The sequence below is a fragment of the Drosophila mojavensis genome, unplaced genomic scaffold (genome assembly GCF_018153725.1).
Source record: "Drosophila mojavensis isolate 15081-1352.22 unplaced genomic scaffold, ASM1815372v1 contig_299, whole genome shotgun sequence".
Classification (NCBI taxonomy): domain Eukaryota; kingdom Metazoa; phylum Arthropoda; class Insecta; order Diptera; family Drosophilidae; genus Drosophila; species Drosophila mojavensis.
Genome location: NW_025318846.1, coordinates 58,541 through 69,649, shown reverse-complemented (window position 1 = coordinate 69,649; position 11,109 = coordinate 58,541). Strand labels below are relative to the sequence as shown.

Below are 11,109 nucleotides of genomic sequence, written 5' to 3'. Positions count from 1 at the left end.
ACTATCGTCCCGCCTAAAACTGATATTCTGATATGAGTTGAAGTTCCGATTTAAGTTAACAGGATGATTAAAAGTAGAAACTGCATTTTTAGAAGGGATAGTAGCAACATATATGCAACCATGTGCCCGTCTCTGCTTGGCCTGTAATAGTTCCCATTTCCGCTTAAATATGTTTGATTGCAAGTGATTGTTGAGCATCACGGAGTAACGCTTCCACTTCAGCCGTTGCGGAATGCACGGGTAGTTACCAATTCGTCTTGCCTCAGGATTGGGATGAGCAAGAAGCCGGCTCACATATTTATAACACAGTTTATTATAGATGCTTTCAACAGTGTCTACTTGCAGATCTATATGAAGTGTGTTATTACTGACATACCACGGTGCACCTGTTATTTCTCTAAGTATTTTATTTTGTGCTACTTGCAGCTTATTAAATCTGGTCTCGCATATCAGCGCGCCCCATATAGGAAGAGCATATTGCCAAATCGGCGCAATAAGCAGCTTATATAGTAATATTTTAAGTTTTAGTGGCAGCTTACTTCTAGCTCCAATTATCCACTTTAACTCTTTAGTTCTCGTTCTAAGCTTGCCAATTATATTATTAATATGAGTTTTTAACAACAGTTTGTTATCCAGCTGTATGCCCAAATATCTATGGCTAGTTTTGTTGTCAATATTATTACCCGCAATTGTGACAACACTTTGATGATCATATTGTACTTGTCGAATTGAATGTATCACATGAACTGTTTTGGAATAGTTGAGTTTGATACACCATTTTTTGGTCCATTCGTGAAATGTGTTGAGATAATGATTAAGGTGTTGTACAGCATGTGTCAAACTAATATTGCTCGAGAGAATTGCAGTGTCATCAGCATATGTTCCTAGCATCATGCGTGCAGTTGGACGTCGAACGCTGGATATGGCTGGTAGTGGCATGTCCGCAGTGTAGAAATTATACAGAATTGGGCTCAAAACGCCTCCCTTGTGGAACACCAGCAGCGATTTGTTTAACACTTGATCGTGTGCCATCGAAACACTCCACTATAAATGTACGATTTTTGAGATAACTATGTAGGATGTTAAATAGTACATTTGGTAGTAACTTCTTTAGCTTGTATAGAAGCCCTGGGTGCCAGACACGATCAAAAGCTTCAGAAATGTCCAGATAGACGGCTGAGCAGAAATAATTATCTTCAAAAGCTTCCATAATGAATTGAGTGACACGACCAAGTTGCTGTTCTGTGGAATGCCGACTACGAAAGCCAAATTGGTGATCAGGCATTGCCTTACAAAACGCCTCCACCTCAAATAGCCTATTCATAATTAACTTCTCAAGGATTTTGGATAGCCCTGAGAGTAAGCTGATTGGCCTGTAGGAAGTCAGCTCATGGGCTGGCTTACCAGGTTTAACTATCATTCTGACTCTTGCGCATTTCCATCGGCTGGGAAAGTGTCCAAATCTGAGCGCACTGTTGAATATAAGAGTTAAATACAGCAGTGCCTTTAGAGGAAGTGCTTTGAGTGTCCAGTTATCAATGAAGTCTAACCCAGGAGACTTCTTAATTTGAAGATCATTGATTATGGTCATAACTTCTTGAACAAGTATAGGTCGAAATTGCACAGGAGGCAAGCTACCACTGTCTAAATCTGGCTTTCAGCCTGCATGCGAGGGAATCACATACACAATTGCCCTGCTTTTTCTCGCCTCAAGCTTTAGGCTGCCCAGCAGCGTAAAGGTGAGAGAAGAGGGAACAGGGTGTCTTTATTCATTTCTCAGTGCTTTGCGTTAGTACTTTCTAGAAATTAGTTGGCAGCTTATTTACAATTCACTTATGTGGTAAGTATTATAAGCTAGTAGTAGGCGAAACTTAATATAAGTGTTTATTAATAAAGTTTGAATTTTACAAATAATTGAGTGTTTTCTTTTTATATACATATATATATCTATCTAGTAAAGTTGTAGTTATTTATACAGATTTAATTTGGTGGGGAAGAGTAAAGACTAAGTCAGATTTTCTTCGTTAAATTCAATTTAGATTACTATTCTTTAAATTCAATTTGGATTACTATTCTTTAAATTTAATTTGGATTACTATTCTTAAATATAATTACATTTAGCTGGTTTGTTAGTTGTATTGTTGATTTGATAACTCTAGGGGCGTCATCAGTCGCTGTCATCCAGTCTTCAGTGGCCCGGAGGGGAAGACAGAAGAAGGCGCTGCTGTCGATGCTCTTATTTGTAGCTATGTCCAGGTTGTAAGTACTCCGTGGATCCAGGAGAGAGGCTAGTCTGAGACTTGCTATTTATTCATAGGCACCCTTTATTTTCTGGCTTTTGCTTACTTTGTTTCTTTCCATAGTGTTCGTCTTTATTTAGAATTTCTTATATCGTGATTGTTTATTTATTTGCTTTGCTTGATTTTTTTTTTGAGATTTTTATTTATTGTTGGTTTTATTAGTAAGAATATTAATTTATTATTAGCTTGCTATGGGCTTTAACTTTGGTTATATTTAAGTTTTTGGATTTATTATTATTATTTATTTATTTTTTGTTTGTTAGATTTGACTGCAAGATTCACTCAGTAGCGTGTATAGCGAGGTGGGTATATTATTGAAATATCGTGTATTAGTTATAAGTTTATTTATTTGTTTTGTCTATCCATTTTAACATTTGTTTTATTTATTAATTTATTGTTAAGTGTTTTTATTATTTGCTTTGTTAAATCGATTATTTATTTATAATTATGGTTGTTTAGCGTATTTATTTTGTTTTTACTTAGGGTTTTGCACTTTTATTAGAAAGTTTTGTTGCGAGTGTTGCATATGTAATTAGAAGTTTAGCCCGTTTTGTTTTGTTGCTTGTGTTTTTAGTCTTTATTTGCAGCAGGAATTAGTTGAGGCGGCCATGTTGTAAGATTGGTAAGTACATATTTGTTTTCATCGTTTACTTGCATATTTATTATATTAAGTATCATTAAAAGTTGTCGGCAGGAGTAGTTCAACTGCATGTATTGCGGTGATTTATTTATTGGAGTAGTTCAACTGCATGTATTGCGATGATTTATTTTATTGGATCGTAGAATTATTTGTGTTCGCGCGCGGTATTTGTTAAATTTGTGCTAGCGTAGCTTGCGCGTCAATTTATCTTTGAGTAGGGTTGCTTACTTTATCATTATCGAGTTTTAGTATTTTGTACAATTTTATCGTTATCGAATTTTAAACATTTTGTGTATTTTCAGCTTTGTTCTTATTTGGTGGTTGGATTCGTTTGGTAAGTAGTTTCAATTTATTAGGATTCAGGAATTAATTATTGTTTGGTGAGTACTGTGTTATAGTTTAAAGTTGTTTATATTGTTTCAATGTAATTTGTTTCATTGCAGGTGGCACCAGAGAGGACAGCCAAGTTGATGATGGATGGGTGAGTATGTGCTTATATATGTAGCAAAAGGACTGGCTTTATTATTATAAATCTTTTTATTTCCAGATAAGACGTGGAAAGTTACCAAGTCTGATTTTATAGTATATAAATAGGTTATTTGTTATTCTTAGGTTATTGTTTTGTTTGTAGAATTGTCATTAGTTTATTGTTTTGCTTGTTTCCCTTAGTCTGAGTTATTGTTTGTTTAGACTTTGTTTCATTTAGTGAATTTTAGTCTTTTAGGAATATTTGTCTTGTTATTTAGTGTAGTAGTTTAAGTTTAAGATTGCATTTGCCTGGGGTAATTTGAGTTTTAATATATGGCGCAGAGTATTTGTTTCCTTTGTGGCTATCGAATTTTGACAAATAGCGTACTTTAGGATGTGTTCGTACTAGGTGTTTATGTTTGGATTATATTAAGTTTATTTATTATACGCAGGTAGCTAAGTTGTTATTTAATAGGTCTTTTATAATTTATATATTTTTATTTTTATTTTATTTTATTTGTTTATTTATTTTATTTATTTATTCTTATTTTTTGTGAGCAATACGTGCGAGGGTGGGTATCAAAGTTGCTTCCTTTTGTTTCTTGTTGAAGATTACTGCTTTGTCAGCTTCTTTTCCTTGCTTAGACTTGTCTTGTCTTCAGTATTAGCGTTTGATTTAGTGTTTGGTTGTTATGTGCTATATATATTTATTGTTTGATTTTTATTTTTATTTTTTTATCTGATTGTTGTTTTATTAGTTATATTATTATTATTAGTTAGTTATAGTGTAATTACTAGTTAGTTGTATTGTATTATATTATTAGATATTTAGAATTGCATTAATATGTTGGGGATGTCAAATAGTTTACCAGTTTTTATCGTTTAGGAGGCTTGTAGTTTGTATTTGTGAGGAATATTGTATAATATTGTTATTATTAGTTAGTTATAGTGAAATTATGTTATTCTAGTTATTTTTTTTTTTTTTTTTTATTTATTTATTTTTATTTTTTTTTGTTTTTTTTTTAGTTTAGGTTTTGCAGCGAGCAGCTTGTTGATTGTAAGTATAAATTTGACTATTTATGATTTAGGGGCTTGTAGATTGTAGATGTGAGGATTATTGTATACTTTTGTTTTTATAAGTTAGCTATAGCGAATTATGTTATTTGTTTGCTGCAGGTATATTATTTCACTAGATAGTTGTAGGTGTGCGGGCAAGTTGCAGAGCATTTGTTTATTTTCCTTATTAGAGTATAATTTCATAGCTTCCCAGTTTTGTTCAATTATTACTGTTGCCTAATCTAGTTATTTTTTTTTTTTATTTATTTTTTTTATTTTTATTTATTTTTATTTATTTATTTATTTGTTTTGTTTTTGTTTTAGTTTAGGTTTTGCCGCAAGCAGCTTGTTGATTGTAAGTATTAATTTGTCTATTTTGTATCTTTAATTCAGCAGTAAAATTTTAATGAGTTGTATCTTTCAGATAGCGCTTGAAGATGCCACTGTCTAGTACTTGTATTAAGTGTTCTTGTTTGATTAATGAGAGTATAAACTTTTTAGCCTGCATGCGAGGGAATCACATACACAATTGCCCTGCTTTTTCTCGCCTCAAGCTTTAGGCTGCCCAGCAGCGTAAAGGTGAGAGAAGAGGGAACAGGGTGTCTTTATTCATTTCTCAGTGCTTTGCGTTAGTACTTTCTAGAAATTAGTTGGCAGCTTATTTACAATTCACTTATGTGGTAAGTATTATAAGCTAGTAGTAGGCGAAACTTAATATAAGTGTTTATTAATAAAGTTTGAATTTTACAAATAATTGAGTGTTTTCTTTTTATATACATATATATATCTATCTAGTAAAGTTGTAGTTATTTATACAGATTTAATTTGGTGGGGAAGAGTAAAGACTAAGTCAGATTTTCTTCGTTAAATTCAATTTAGATTACTATTCTTTAAATTCAATTTGGATTACTATTCTTTAAATTTAATTTGGATTACTATTCTTAAATATAATTACATTTAGCTGGTTTGTTAGTTGTATTGTTGATTTGATAACTCTAGGGGCGTCATCAGTCGCTGTCATCCAGTCTTCAGTGGCCCGGAGGGGAAGACAGAAGAAGGCGCTGCTGTCGATGCTCTTATTTGTAGCTATGTCCAGGTTGTAAGTACTCCGTGGATCCAGGAGAGAGGCTAGTCTGAGACTTGCTATTTATTCATAGGCACCCTTTATTTTCTGGCTTTTGCTTACTTTGTTTCTTTCCATAGTGTTCGTCTTTATTTAGAATTTCTTATATCGTGATTGTTTATTTATTTGCTTTGCTTGATTTTTTTTGAGATTTTTATTTATTGTTGGTTTTATTAGTAAGAATATTAATTTATTATTAGCTTGCTATGGGCTTTAACTTTGTTTATATTTAAGTTTTTGGATTTATTATTATTATTTATTTATTTTTTGTTTGTTAGATTTGACTGCAAGATTCACTCAGTAGCGTGTATAGCGAGGTGGGTATATTATTGAAATATCGTGTATTAGTTATAAGTTTATTTATTTGTTTTGTCTATCCATTTTAACATTTGTTTTATTTATTAATTTATTGTTAAGTGTTTTTATTATTTGCTTTGTTAAATCGATTATTTATTTATAATTATGGTTGTTTAGCGTATTTATTTTGTTTTTACTTAGGGTTTTGCACTTTTATTAGAAAGTTTTGTTGCGAGTGTTGCATATGTAATTAGAAGTTTAGCCCGTTTTGTTTTGTTGCTTGTGTTTTTAGTCTTTATTTGCAGCAGGAATTAGTTGAGGCGGCCATGTTGTAAGATTGGTAAGTACATATTTGTTTTCATCGTTTACTTGCATATTTATTATATTAAGTATCATTAAAAGTTGTCGGCAGGAGTAGTTCAACTGCATGTATTGCGGTGATTTATTTATTGGAGTAGTTCAACTGCATGTATTGCGATGATTTATTTTATTGGATCGTAGAATTATTTGTGTTCGCGCGCGGTATTTGTTAAATTTGTGCTAGCGTAGCTTGCGCGTCAATTTATCTTTGAGTAGGGTTGCTTACTTTATCATTATCGAGTTTTAGTATTTTGTACAATTTTATCGTTATCGAATTTTAAACATTTTGTGTATTTTCAGCTTTGTTCTTATTTGGTGGTTGGATTCGTTTGGTAAGTAGTTTCAATTTATTAGGATTCAGGAATTAATTATTGTTTGGTGAGTACTGTGTTATAGTTTAAAGTTGTTTATATTGTTTCAATGTAATTTGTTTCATTGCAGGTGGCACCAGAGAGGACAGCCAAGTTGATGATGGATGGGTGAGTATGTGCTTATATATGTAGCAAAAGGACTGGCTTTATTATTATAAATCTTTTTATTTCCAGATAAGACGTGGAAAGTTACCAAGTCTGATTTTATAGTATATAAATAGGTTATTTGTTATTCTTAGGTTATTGTTTTGTTTGTAGAATTGTCATTAGTTTATTGTTTTGCTTGTTTCCCTTAGTCTGAGTTATTGTTTGTTTAGACTTTGTTTCATTTAGTGAATTTTAGTCTTTTAGGAATATTTGTCTTGTTATTTAGTGTAGTAGTTTAAGTTTAAGATTGCATTTGCCTGGGGTAATTTGAGTTTTAATATATGGCGCAGAGTATTTGTTTCCTTTGTGGCTATCGAATTTTGACAAATAGCGTACTTTAGGATGTGTTCGTACTAGGTGTTTATGTTTGGATTATATTAAGTTTATTTATTATACGCAGGTAGCTAAGTTGTTATTTAATAGGTCTTTTATAATTTATATATTTTTATTTTTATTTTATTTTATTTGTTTATTTATTTTATTTATTTATTCTTATTTTTTGTGAGCAATACGTGCGAGGGTGGGTATCAAAGTTGCTTCCTTTTGTTTCTTGTTGAAGATTACTGCTTTGTCAGCTTCTTTTCCTTGCTTAGACTTGTCTTGTCTTCAGTATTAGCGTTTGATTTAGTGTTTGGTTGTTATGTGCTATATATATTTATTGTTTGATTTTTATTTTTATTTTTTTATCTGATTGTTGTTTTATTAGTTATATTATTATTATTAGTTAGTTATAGTGTAATTACTAGTTAGTTGTATTGTATTATATTATTAGATATTTAGAATTGCATTAATATGTTGGGGATGTCAAATAGTTTACCAGTTTTTATCGTTTAGGAGGCTTGTAGTTTGTATTTGTGAGGAATATTGTATAATATTGTTATTATTAGTTAGTTATAGTGAAATTATGTTATTCTAGTTATTTTTTTTATTTTTGTTTATTTATTTATTTTTATTTTTTTTTTGTTTTTGTTTTAGTTTAGGTTTTGCAGCGAGCAGCTTGTTGATTGTAAGTATAAATTTGACTATTTATGATTTAGGGGCTTGTAGATTGTAGATGTGAGGATTATTGTATACTTTTGTTTTTATAAGTTAGCTATAGCGAATTATGTTATTTGTTTGCTGCAGGTATATTATTTCACTAGATAGTTGTAGGTGTGCGGGCAAGTTGCAGAGCATTTGTTTATTTTCCTTATTAGAGTATAATTTCATAGCTTCCCAGTTTTGTTCAATTATTACTGTTGCCTAATCTAGTTATTTTTTTTTTATTTATTTATTTTTTTATTTTTATTTATTTTTATTTATTTATTTATTTGTTTTGTTTTTGTTTTAGTTTAGGTTTTGCCGCAAGCAGCTTGTTGATTGTAAGTATTAATTTGTCTATTTTGTATCTTTAATTCAGCAGTAAAATTTTAATGAGTTGTATCTTTCAGATAGCGCTTGAAGATGCCACTGTCTAGTACTTGTATTAAGTGTTCTTGTTTGATTAATGAGAGTATAAACTTTTCAGCCTGCATGCGAGGGAATCACATACACAATTGCCCTGCTTTTTCTCGCCTCAAGCTTTAGGCTGCCCAGCAGCGTAAAGGTGAGAGAAGAGGGAACAGGGTGTCTTTATTCATTTCTCAGTGCTTTGCGTTAGTACTTTCTAGAAATTAGTTGGCAGCTTATTTACAATTCACTTATGTGGTAAGTATTATAAGCTAGTAGTAGGCGAAACTTAATATAAGTGTTTATTAATAAAGTTTGAATTTTACAAATAATTGAGTGTTTTCTTTTTTATATACATATATATATCTATCTAGTAAAGTTGTAGTTATTTATACAGATTTAATTTGGTGGGGAAGAGTAAAGACTAAGTCAGATTTTCTTCGTTAAATTCAATTTAGATTACTATTCTTTAAATTCAATTTGGATTACTATTCTTTAAATTTAATTTGGATTACTATTCTTAAATATAATTACATTTAGCTGGTTTGTTAGTTGTATTGTTGATTTGATAACTCTAGGGGCGTCATCAGTCGCTGTCATCCAGTCTTCAGTGGCCCGGAGGGGAAGACAGAAGAAGGCGCTGCTGTCGATGCTCTTATTTGTAGCTATGTCCAGGTTGTAAGTACTCCGTGGATCCAGGAGAGAGGCTAGTCTGAGACTTGCTATTTATTCATAGGCACCCTTTATTTTCTGGCTTTTGCTTACTTTGTTTCTTTCCATAGTGTTCGTCTTTATTTAGAATTTCTTATATCGTGATTGTTTATTTATTTGCTTTGCTTGATTTTTTTTTGAGATTTTTATTTATTGTTGGTTTTATTAGTAAGAATATTAATTTATTATTAGCTTGCTATGGGCTTTAACTTTGTTTATATTTAAGTTTTTGGATTTATTATTATTATTTATTTATTTTTTGTTTGTTAGATTTGACTGCAAGATTCACTCAGTAGCGTGTATAGCGAGGTGGGTATATTATTGAAATATCGTGTATTAGTTATAAGTTTATTTATTTGTTTTGTCTATCCATTTTAACATTTGTTTTATTTATTAATTTATTGTTAAGTGTTTTTATTATTTGCTTTGTTAAATCGATTATTTATTTATAATTATGGTTGTTTAGCGTATTTATTTTGTTTTTACTTAGGGTTTTGCACTTTTATTAGAAAGTTTTGTTGCGAGTGTTGCATATGTAATTAGAAGTTTAGCCCGTTTTGTTTTGTTGCTTGTGTTTTTAGTCTTTATTTGCAGCAGGAATTAGTTGAGGCGGCCATGTTGTAAGATTGGTAAGTACATATTTGTTTTCATCGTTTACTTGCATATTTATTATATTAAGTATCATTAAAAGTTGTCGGCAGGAGTAGTTCAACTGCATGTATTGCGGTGATTTATTTATTGGAGTAGTTCAACTGCATGTATTGCGATGATTTATTTTATTGGATCGTAGAATTATTTGTGTTCGCGCGCGGTATTTGTTAAATTTGTGCTAGCGTAGCTTGCGCGTCAATTTATCTTTGAGTAGGGTTGCTTACTTTATCATTATCGAGTTTTAGTATTTTGTACAATTTTATCGTTATCGAATTTTAAACATTTTGTGTATTTTCAGCTTTGTTCTTATTTGGTGGTTGGATTCGTTTGGTAAGTAGTTTCAATTTATTAGGATTCAGGAATTAATTATTGTTTGGTGAGTACTGTGTTATAGTTTAAAGTTGTTTATATTGTTTCAATGTAATTTGTTTCATTGCAGGTGGCACCAGAGAGGACAGCCAAGTTGATGATGGATGGGTGAGTATGTGCTTATATATGTAGCAAAAGGACTGGCTTTATTATTATAAATCTTTTTATTTCCAGATAAGACGTGGAAAGTTACCAAGTCTGATTTTATAGTATATAAATAGGTTATTTGTTATTCTTAGGTTATTGTTTTGTTTGTAGAATTGTCATTAGTTTATTGTTTTGCTTGTTTCCCTTAGTCTGAGTTATTGTTTGTTTAGACTTTGTTTCATTTAGTGAATTTTAGTCTTTTAGGAATATTTGTCTTGTTATTTAGTGTAGTAGTTTAAGTTTAAGATTGCATTTGCCTGGGGTAATTTGAGTTTTAATATATGGCGCAGAGTATTTGTTTCCTTTGTGGCTATCGAATTTTGACAAATAGCGTACTTTTAGGATGTGTTCGTACTAGGTGTTTATGTTTGGATTATATTAAGTTTATTTATTATACGCAGGTAGCTAAGTTGTTATTTAATAGGTCTTTTATAATTTATATATTTTTATTTTTATTTTATTTTATTTGTTTATTTATTTTATTTATTTATTCTTATTTTTTGTGAGCAATACGTGCGAGGGTGGGTATCAAAGTTGCTTCCTTTTGTTTCTTGTTGAAGATTACTGCTTTGTCAGCTTCTTTTCCTTGCTTAGACTTGTCTTGTCTTCAGTATTAGCGTTTGATTTAGTGTTTGGTTGTTATGTGCTATATATATTTATTGTTTGATTTTTATTTTTATTTTTTTATCTGATTGTTGTTTTATTAGTTATATTATTATTATTAGTTAGTTATAGTGTAATTACTAGTTAGTTGTATTGTATTATATTATTAGATATTTAGAATTGCATTAATATGTTGGGGATGTCAAATAGTTTACCAGTTTTTATCGTTTAGGAGGCTTGTAGTTTGTATTTGTGAGGAATATTGTATAATATTGTTATTATTAGTTAGTTATAGTGAAATTATGTTATTCTAGTTATTTTTTTTATTTTTGTTTATTTATTTATTTTTATTTTTTTTTGTTTTTGTTTTAGTTTAGGTTTTGCAGCGAGCAGCTTGTTGATTGTAAGTATAAATTTGACTATTTATGATTTAGGGGC

The 11,109-nt window shown here is 30.5% G+C and overlaps 5 long non-coding RNA genes across 5 annotated transcripts; 3 read left to right on the top strand and 2 right to left on the bottom strand.

Annotated features, from left to right (window-relative positions):
• Positions 1-1,655: 1,655 nt before the first annotated feature.
• On the bottom strand, positions 1,656-2,684 carry LOC122757119. The gene is made up of 2 exons (XR_006357041.1): positions 2,347-2,684; positions 1,656-2,293 (listed from the first exon to the last, which is right to left on the bottom strand). It is a non-coding gene; the product is annotated as an uncharacterized LOC122757119 (long non-coding RNA).
• Positions 2,685-3,133: 449 nt separating this feature from the next.
• On the top strand, positions 3,134-4,370 carry LOC122757123. Its single transcript, XR_006357044.1, has 3 exons — positions 3,134-3,320; positions 3,384-3,421; positions 3,488-4,370. It is a non-coding gene; the product is annotated as an uncharacterized LOC122757123 (long non-coding RNA).
• An 860-nt stretch (positions 4,371-5,230) lies between these two features.
• On the bottom strand, positions 5,231-9,047 carry LOC122757117. Its single transcript, XR_006357038.1, has 2 exons — positions 8,956-9,047; positions 5,231-8,902 (listed from the first exon to the last, which is right to left on the bottom strand). It is a non-coding gene; the product is annotated as an uncharacterized LOC122757117 (long non-coding RNA).
• Positions 5,264-6,877, top strand: LOC122757122. The gene is made up of 3 exons (XR_006357043.1): positions 5,264-6,622; positions 6,686-6,723; positions 6,790-6,877. It is a non-coding gene; the product is annotated as an uncharacterized LOC122757122 (long non-coding RNA).
• A 793-nt stretch (positions 9,048-9,840) lies between the features above and the next one.
• On the top strand, positions 9,841-10,401 carry LOC122757120. Its single transcript, XR_006357042.1, has 3 exons — positions 9,841-9,928; positions 9,992-10,029; positions 10,096-10,401. It is a non-coding gene; the product is annotated as an uncharacterized LOC122757120 (long non-coding RNA).
• Positions 10,402-11,109: the final 708 nt, after the last annotated feature.